Source organism: Bos javanicus, chromosome 2, assembly GCF_032452875.1.
Source record: "Bos javanicus breed banteng chromosome 2, ARS-OSU_banteng_1.0, whole genome shotgun sequence".
NCBI lineage: Eukaryota > Metazoa > Chordata > Mammalia > Artiodactyla > Bovidae > Bos > Bos javanicus.
Genome location: NC_083869.1, coordinates 130,724,473 through 130,734,632, shown reverse-complemented (window position 1 = coordinate 130,734,632; position 10,160 = coordinate 130,724,473).

Sequence of the window (10,160 nt, the reverse complement as noted above, 5' to 3'; positions counted from 1 at the left end):
CTTGAGTCTTTCTTCTTTGACTCACCTCTCTCTTTCCAGCCCACTTCTAGAATCTTAGATGTTATATGTAGAAATAAGACTCAACCCTCTCATATTAGAATGAGAGAAAAATGAGGCTCAGATAGAAGGGAGTTGTTGTCAAGTGGCCAAGCATCCCCGTTTGCCTGGGAGTGAGGGGATAAGAAAGGACGTGGCATGGTTAAAACCAGGTGAAGGAATTCCTTGGTGGTCCAGTGGTTAGACTTTGTGCTTCCACAGCAGGGAGCACGGGTTCAATCCCTGGTCAGGGAACTAAGATCTTGCATGCCACGAGGTGTGACAGAAAAACAAACAAAAACAAACGGAGTGAGTTCTGGGAAGCTGGACGCCTTGCATAGCCACATGCGCAATGACTGGCTTTTCAGTGCAGGCCTAAAAGCATGGTAGAGGCTGCAGAAATACCGTCCTCACCAGCCCCTTGGGAAGCTCATGGTGGAGGGGGCATGGGCCGTGTATTTTCTGCTTCCACTGATGGGCTGGGGAAGGAGGACCGCAGTCATTCATTCATTCAACAAGCATTCATTCCTTCAACCTGAGGATGCCCACAGGGAGAAGACAACAGGGTTCCTGCCCTGAAATGGCTCAACATTTAGAAAGAAATGAGCAGAGCATATCAGAGTCACTCAGTAAACATTTACTGGGCAACTTCTCTGTTGACAGTTCAGGGCTGAGAGAACAGAGGTGAGCCGGACAAGCTCAGGGAGAGCTCTGGCTGCAGTGGGGGGCGGATGCAAACACAGATGGACATGCGAGGTGGAAGCCGAGGTCAGGGCCCAGAGAGCCACTGCTGACGTCCAGAGGACACAAAAACAACTCAACTCTTTGACTCCTATTTCTCCTGAATACCTTGAAACACGGTTCCCAAAAAGACACACAAATATAATTTTCAATATTAACATTGCTCCCTTGCCCCTTCACTTGAAAAATTACACTTCTAAAGATTAAAAAATAAAACAAAAAAACTACACTTCTAGTGTTTAAAAGACACAACATGATGAAGGTGAAGTCGCTCAGTCGTGTCCGACTCTTTGCGACTCCATGGACTGTATCCTGCCAGGCTCCCCAGTCCATGGAATTTTCCAGGCAAGAACATTGGAGTGGGTTGCCATTTCCTTCTCCAGGGGATCTTCCCAATGAATAATATATAAAACACCCACATGGCTTCTCTCCACAATAAACAAATTTCACGTTTTTGCTTCATATTTTCTAAGATAATAATTGTAGTTCAGGTGGAGGCCCTTCTGTACTCTATCCAAGGGTCTTCATCTTCACACTTGTGGGGTTGCCCACCCAGTATTACTGGTTTTCCCTTGGGGCTAGCAGAGTTTTGTGCAGCAGAGCCTCTCCGCTGCCCCCTGAGGGACATGTAGTAAGTGTTAGTTGCTCAGTTCAGTTCAGTCACTCAGTCGTGTCTGACTCTTTGTGACCCCATGAATCGCAGCACGCCAGGCCTCCCTGTCCATCACCAACTCCCGGAGTTCACCCAGACTCACGTCCATCGAGTCAATGATGCCATCCAGCCATCTCATCCTCTGTCATCCCCTGCTCTTCCTGCTCCCAATCCCTCCCAGCATCAGAGTCTTTTCCAATGAGTCAACGCTTCGCATAAGGTGGCCAAAGTACTGGAGTTTCAGCTTTAGCATTATTTCTTCCAAAGATATCCCAGGGCTGATCTCCTTCAGAATGGACTGGTTGGATCTCCTTGTAGTCCAAGGGACTCTCAAGAGTCTTCTCCAACACCACAGTTCAAAAGCATCAATTCTTCCGGGCTCAGCCTTCTTCACAGTCCAACTCTCACATCCATACATGACCACAGGAAAAACCATAGCCTTGACTAGACGGACCTTTGTTGGCAAAATAATGTCTCTGCTTTTGAATAGGCTATCTAGGTTGGTCATAACTGTCTTTCCAAGGAGTAAGCGTCTTTTAATTTCATGGCTGCAGTCACCATCTGCAGTGATTTTGGAGCCCCAAAAATTAAGTCTGACACTGTTTCCACTGTTTCCCCATCTATTTCCCATGACATGATGGGACCAGATGCCATGATCTTCGTTTTCTGAATGTTGAGCTTTAAGCCAACTTTTTCACTCTCCATTTTCACTTTCATCAAGAGGCTTTTGAGTTCCTCTTCACTTTCTGCCTTAAGGATGGTGTCATCTGCATATCTAAGGTTATTGATATTTCTCCCGGCAATCTTGATTCCAGATTGTGCTTCTTCCAGTCCAGCGTTTCTCATGATGTATTCTGCATATAAGTTAAATAAGCAGGGTGACAATATACAGCCTTGACGTACTCCTTTTCCTATTTGGAACCAGTCTGTTGTTCCATGTCCAGTTCTAACTGTTGCTTTCTGACCTGCATACAGATTTCTCAAGAGGCAGGTCAGGTGGTCTTGTATTCCCATCTCTTTCAGAATTTTCCACAGTTTATTGTGATCCACACAGTCAAAGGCTTTGGCATAGTCAATAAAGCAGAAATAGATGTTTTTCTGGAACTCTCTTGCTTTTTCCATGATCCAGCAGATGTTGGCAATTTGATCTCTGGTTCCTCTGCCTTTTCTAAAACCAGCTTGAACATCAGGAAGTTCACGGTTCACGTATTGCTGAAGCCTGGCTTGGAGAATTTTGAGCATTACTTTACTAGCATGTGAGATGAGTGCAATGGTGCGATAGTTTGAGCATTCTTTGGCATTGCCTTTCTTTGGGATTGGAGTGAAAACTGACCTTTTCCAGTCCTGTGGTCATTGCTGAGTTTTCCAAATTTGCTGGCATATTGAGTGCAGCACTTTCACAGCATCATCTTTCAGGATGTGAAATAGCTCAACTGGAATTCCATCACCTCCACTAGCTTTGTTCGTAGTGATGCTTTCTAAGGCCCACTTGACTTCACATTCCAGGATGTCTGGCTCTAGGTCAGTGATCACATCATCGTGATTATCTGGGTTCTGAAGATCTTTTTTGTGGAGTTCTTCTGTGTATTCTTGTCACCTCTTCTTAGTATCTTCTGCTTCTGTTATATCCATACCATTTCTGTCCTTTATCGAGCCCATCTTTGCATGAAATGTTCCCTTGGTATCTCTAATTTTCTTGAAGAGATCTCTAGTCTTTCCCATTCTATTGTTTTCCTCTATTTCTTTGCATTGATTGCTGAGGAAGGCTTTCTTATCTCTTCTTGCTATTCTTTGGAACTCTGCGTTCAGAGTCATGTCCAACTCTGCGACCCCAGGCACTGTAGCCTGCCAGGCTCCTCTGTCCATGGGATTCTCCAGGCAAGAACACTGGAGTGGGTTGCCATTTCCTTCTCCAGGGGATCTTCCGGACCCAGGGATTGAACCTGGGTCTTCCGCGTTGCAGGCAGATTCTTTACCATCTGAGCCACCAGGGTAGTCCAATGCAGGAAACTTACTCTTGGGACGTCCCTGGCAGACCAGTGGGCAAGTCTCCCAGTTTCTACTGCAGGGGGCATGGGGTTTGATCCCTGGTGGGGGAACTAAGATCCTACATGCCAAGCTGTGCGGCCCCTCACAAAAAAAAAAAAAGAAAGAAAGAAAAAAGAAATATACTCTTGTTATAAGTATATATTATAAGCTGCTTGAGATTTTGGGTGGTTGTTACAGTGACATGGACCTAACCTATCCCCTCTCCTGACTGATAAATGGAGTTTGGTGCTTATCCTTTTACTCCTTATTGTTATATTTAGATCATAAGTATAACTATCCATAAACCATATATTACCTTATTTAGTTTTAAAAAAAATACATGCATGGCATCTTGCCATACTGATTTTCCATAACTTGCTTCCTTCACCAAATATTTTCACCCAGTGGTTTTGAGGTCTAATCTATGCTAGTTTATCTCTCTCCAGTTCGTTGCTGCAAGATTTGTAGAGTATGCTATTGCCCAACAGCAGCAGGTATTTATCCTTCCCCCCTCCTGAGGGATGTTTAGAACAGGGCCAGTTTCTCCTATTTCAAACAGTGCTTCAGTGAACATCCTTGGACATATCTCCAGGCACGCACGAGAGTGGTCCTAGGGCATATTCCAAGAAATGGGATGGCTAAGTGGGAGAGTGTGCTCGTTTTCAGCTTTTCAGTTCAGTTCAGTGCAGTCGCTCAGTTGCGTCCGACTCTTTGCGACCCCATGGACTGCAGCACGCCAGGCTTCCCTGTCCATCAAATTGTTCTCCAAAGTGATTGCATCAACAGTATCTGTTAACATTCTTGTTTTCCTTTTCCCATCTACTGGCTCCACATATTACAACTCCCCCACATTTTTCTCCTAAAACCACCCCCGGAATCTCAACCATTCCTCCTGAAACCCTCTCCTCCAGTCACTGTCCCCACTCCATGTCCTACAAAAGCTCAGGAACTGGTCTGGGGAGGCCAGAGTGAGGGCAAGGGAGGAACTGAGTCCTCCCGTGGACTCAAAGACCTCCACAACCCAGGGGAGTGGGGAGGATGGGAGATATTCTAGAACCAGGATATGATTATCATCTGTATGGAGACAATGCTGGATGATATATGCAACTGTCAAATGTTCCCAGGCCACTGTAGTATCTCTTCTTCCCAGTGGATCAGGGAAGGCCCTCAGACAATTTTCCAAAAATAGTTTTAGGACAAAAAGTAGTCAAACATGTAAAATTCCATCCTGCGGCTGGGCAATGAGCCCTCAAGGGCCCTCCACCCAGCTTCAGGAGGAGGCTGAGGGCTATGACAGCCTTCTCAGGTATGTGACCAACAGGGAGTTAGGACATCCTGCTAACTATACCTTTCAACCATACGGAACTAAATGTTTTTGTTAATTCAAAAAGAAAAAAAAAAAAAAACAGCTTAAAACATTCACTTTTTAAATCTTCAGTTCAGTTCAGTCACTCAGTCGTGTCCGACTCTTTTCGACCCCATGAATTGCAGCACGCCCGGAGTTCACTCAGACTCACTTCCATCGAGTCAGTGATACCATCCAGCCATCTCATCCTCTGTCGTCCCCTTCTCCTCCTGCCCCCAATCCCTCCCAGCATCAGAGTCTTTTCCAATGAGTCAACTCTTTGCATGAGGTGGCCAAAGTACTGGAGTTTCAGCTTTAGCATCATTCCTTCCAAAGAAATCCCAGGGCTGATCTCCTTCAGAATGGACTGGTTGGAAGAGTCAACAATTCCATTATCTTTTCCTTTTTCAGAATATTCATATCAGCTCAGGTTTAGAAACTTCCACTTTGGGAAAGATTTGTAAAAATCACCTACATTCCCATCTCTCTTCCACAACTGCTTCCATCATTTTGATATGCTTTCCTCCACTTTTTTTCCCCCCTCATCCACTTCTTTTTCTTCCCATTTAGAAAACCTATCAACAGGTAGATTTGATGGGCATGGACTGAGCGCCTACTGGTATTCTGTGCCAGGCATGAGCAGAGGAGAATGAACCTAACTTGGGTCAGGTCCTCTCAAGCCCACAGTCTGGACGGGAAGCCAGGGTGGAGACTTGGCCTGGTGTTCTAATGGAGGCCCAGAGGGGTGCAGGGCCCGGGGAGCTGGGGTCACACTGCAGGAGGGAGCCTGGAGTGCTTGACAGCCCTCAGATCCCAGTGCTGAGGCAGCAAGGCATTCCTATCAAACATGAAGCTGTCAAGTCTTCTGTTGCCAATTATCACCAGAGACGGTGTTGAGAAACCCTGTTCTCTAAAAGCAGAGACGGGCAGAAACTTTGAGAACAGAGCATCCCTCTCTGGTCTGGAGGGTTGAAGCCAGACTTTTTGTGGAGAAGCAGCGGGGATTACCAACCTCAGTACGGAGCTTCAGATAAGGGGTTTCTGGACGCAATAGTCTATATCGATCTTAACTTTCTGCTGTCCAAGGAAACAAGACCAGGGATTTGCTTCTCAGTCCAAGTCAAATGTTAACCCTTCTCCACACAATGCGGTTTGCTCTGAGCCCGTCAATAGGGCTTCAGTTCATTTTCACCGAAATTCCACTCTTCTCCCTAATCTTATGATAAGCCAGTCTCTTCCTTTGTTTGGATCCTCTGGGTGTTGTCTCCCTTGCTGCATCAGGTTAATAAACCAACCTAATTTTGTTAAATGTTCCCACTGGTCTTTATCAGATTAGCTTGATCATAGAATCTAAGACTTCTCTGTACATTCAGTTACGCATTGATTCATCCAGTCAATGTTTAGCCAGCCTATTCAGTGGACGTGCTGGAGGCATGGTGAGAGAACAGTCAAGGTCCTTGGCCTTGTGGACCCTGCTTTTAGTGGAGGAGGTAGAAAAATGAACAGGTAATAAAAACAGGGTAACAGGGCTTCCCTGGTGGTCCCGTGGTTAAGAATCTGCCTGCCAATGCAGGGGACATAGGTTTGCTCCCTGGTCTGGGAAGATTCCATAGGCATCGGGACAACTAAGCCCGAGTTCCAGAACTACTGAGCCTGCACTCTAGAGCATGAATTCCACAAGAGGAGCACTGCAGTGAGAAGCCCGCTCGCTGCAACTAAAGAGTGGCCGGAGAACAGCAGTGAAGACCTAGCACGGCTATAAATCAATAAAAAGCAATAAAACCAAAGCGACAACAACAATGAAAACAGGGTGTCGGCTATAAAGGAACTGGATGGGTGCCTTTGGAAGGGCAGGGAATTCCAGTGGTTAGGGCTTCACCCTTCCACTGCATGGGGCATGGGTTTGATCTCTGGTTGGGGAACTAAGACCCCACATGTCGAGAGAAAAAAAAAAAAAAAAAAAACCATAAGAGGAAGAAGAATGGCAGGGCAGTGAAGGCTGCTTTAGAGAGGCTACGTTTGAGCTAGAACCTGGATAAGCAGATCTCCAAAGAAAGCACTACAGGCAGAGATCAGCAAAAGAGGTGAAGATGAGCTTGTGTGAAGATGAGATTGTCAGGTGCACAGAATAACAAGAAGGTCAGTGTGTCCTATCTTTTTATCCTTTTGTACAGTTCGGGAGGTTCTCACGGCAAGTATACTGGCGTGATTTGCCATTCCCTCCTCCAGTGGGCCACGTTTTGTCGGAACCCTTCACTATCACCCATCCATCTTCAATGGCCCTACATGGCATGGCTCATAGCTGCACTGAGTTATGCAAGCCCCTTCGCCACGACAAGGCAGTGATCCATGAAGGGGTAAAAGAAGCAGAAGAGATCAAGAAAAGAGAGCGATAATACACAGAACAATTGAACAAAAAAGATCTTAATGACCCAGATAACCATGAGGCTGTGGTCACTCATCCAGAGACAGACATTCTGGAGTGTGAAGTCAAGTGAGCCTCAGGAAGCACTGCTGACAATAAAACTAGTGGAGGTGATGAAATTCCAGCAGGGCTATTTAAAATTCTAAAAGATGATGGTATTAAAGTGCTGCACTCAATATGTCAGCAAATTTAGAAAACCCAGCAGTGGCCACAAGACTGGAAAAGGTCAATCCTCATCCCAGTTCCCAAGAAGGTCAGTACTCAAGATTATTCAAACCACCAGACAATTGCACTCATCTCCCATGCTAGTAAGGTTATGCTCCAAATCCTTCAAGCTAGGCGTCAGCATTATGTAAACCAAGAACATCCAGATGTTCAATCTGGGTTTAGAAAAGGCAGAACCAGGGATCAAATTGCCAACATCCACTGGACCATAAAGCAAGAGAATTCCAGAAAAACATCTACCGCTGTTTCATTAACTAGGCTAATGCCTTTGACTGTGTGGATCATAACAAACTGTGAAAAATTCTTAAAGAGATGGGAATACCAGACCATCTTACCTGTCTCCTGAGAAACCTGTATGCAGATCAAGAAGCAACGGCTAGAGCCTTGTATGGAACAACTGACTTGTTCAAGATTGAGAAAGGAATACAAGGCTGTTTATTGCACCATGCTTATTTAACTTATACACAGAACATATCATGCAAAATGCAGGGCTGTATGAATTACAAGCTGAAATCAAGATTGCCAGGAGAAATATCAACAATATCAGATATGCAGATGATACCACTCTGATGGTAGAAAGTAAAGAGGAACTAAAGAGCCTCTTGATGAGGGTGAAGGAGAAGAGTGAGAAAAGCTGGCTTAAAACTCAGTATTAAAAAAACTAAGATCATGGCAACTGGTTCCATCACTTCATGACAAATAGAAAGAGAAAAGGAGGAAGCAGCAACAGATTTCCTCTTCCTGGGCTATAGAATCACTGTGGACGGTGACTGCAGCCATGAAGTCAGAAGATGACTGCTTCTTGGCAGGAAAGCTATGACAGACCCAGACAGTGTGTTAAAAAGCAAAGACATCATTTTGCCAACAAAGGTCCATATAGTCAAGGCTATGGTCCTTCCGATAGTCATGTATGGATGTGAGAGCTGGACCATAAAGAAGGCAGAGTGCCAAAGAACTGATGCTTTTGAATTGCAGTGCTTGAGAAGACTCTTGGACAGCAAGGAGATCAAACCAGTCAATCTTAAAGGAAATCAATCCTGAATACTCATTGGAAAGACTGATGCTGAAGTTGAAGCTTGAATAGTTTGCCCATTTGATGCGAACAGCAGACTCATTTGAAACAATCCTGATGCTGGGAATGATTGAAGGCAGAAGAAGAGGGCAATAGAGGATGAGATGGTTGGATGGCATCACCGATTTAATGAGCATGAACTTGGGCAAACTTTGGGAGATGGTGAGGAACAGGGAAGCCTGGCATGCTGCAGTCTATGGGTTCACGAAGAGTTGGACACGACTTGGTGACTGAACATCAGTGTGTCAGCTGATGGAGTGAACAGGAGGGTGGGGAGAGATGAGGGAATAGGGTAAAATACAGTTTAAACTTTTCTCTCAATGACACAATAATTGTATGCAGAACCACAATGTACATACTTTTCTTATAAACCTATAGAGTTGGAGCTGCTCTGGGACCCAAAAGGGCTGTCCCCCTTCCCCCTCGTCCCTCTTACCTGAGAAGTTTTCTGAAGCATTCTCAAAGAACCTAAGAACTGAAGCGGGGAATGACAATTGGAAGTTTCTAATGCAGATGGTGATTGCAGCCATGAAATTAAAAGATGCTTACTCCTCGGAAGGAAAGTTACGACCAGCCTAGACAGCATATTAAAAAGCAGTGATATTACTTTGCCATCTAGTCAAGGCTATGGTTTTTCCAGTGGTCATGTATGGATGTGAGAGTTGGACTGTGAAGAAAGCTGAGTGCCGAAGAATTGATGCTTTTGAACTGTGGTGTTGAAGAAGACTCTTGAGAGTCCCTTGGACTGCAAGGAGATCCAACCAGTCCATCCTAAAGATCACTCCTGGGTGTTCATTGAAAGGACTGATGCTGAAGCTGAAACTCCAATACTTTGGCCACCTGATGCGAAGAGTTGACTCATTGGAAAAGACTCTGATGCTGGGAGGGATTGGGGGCAGGAGGAGAAGGGGACATCAGAGGATGAGATGGCTGGATGGCATCACCGACTTGATGGACATGAATCTGAGTGAACTCCGGGAGTTGGTGATGGACAGGGAGGCCTGGCGTGATGCGCTTCATGAGGTTGCAAAGAGTCGGACACGACTGAGCAACTGAACTAAACTGAACTGAACTGAATCTGGTTCAACCCCCTCATTTTGCAGATGGGAAAACCAAGGCAAAGAGGAGGTACATGTGGAAACTGTAGGACCGCAGTCACTAGGGGAGGTAGGGGTAGGGCCATGGCAAGGAGCCCTGGTTCTCCAACCTACTTGAGTACCTAGCCATCTAGGAGTTTACGGAAGACAATAGGCGTATCTTCCCTTCCCCAGGGACATTGGGTCCGGGGTGATAACCCAGCAGGAGGCACTGAGGCGCCCCTCTTAATTTCCTAGCTCATGCCATCTAGATAGGAGAATGCAAAGCCCAAGTTCCTTCCCTACAGGATTAAGAGAGAACTGGGAAGGCTGCCTTGGTTAGCATCTCTGCACTTACTCTTACAGGCTGTGCTATTTAACCTCCGTGCCCAGACTCAAAAACCGCCTTAGTAAAAATCTGAAATTTCAGTTCCTACGGCATTACCAACTCAACGGACATGAGCTTGAATAAACTCCGGGAGTTGGTGACGGACAGGGAGGCCTGGCGTGCAGCAGTCCATAGGGTCGCAAACAGTCTGACACGACTGAGCGACTGAACT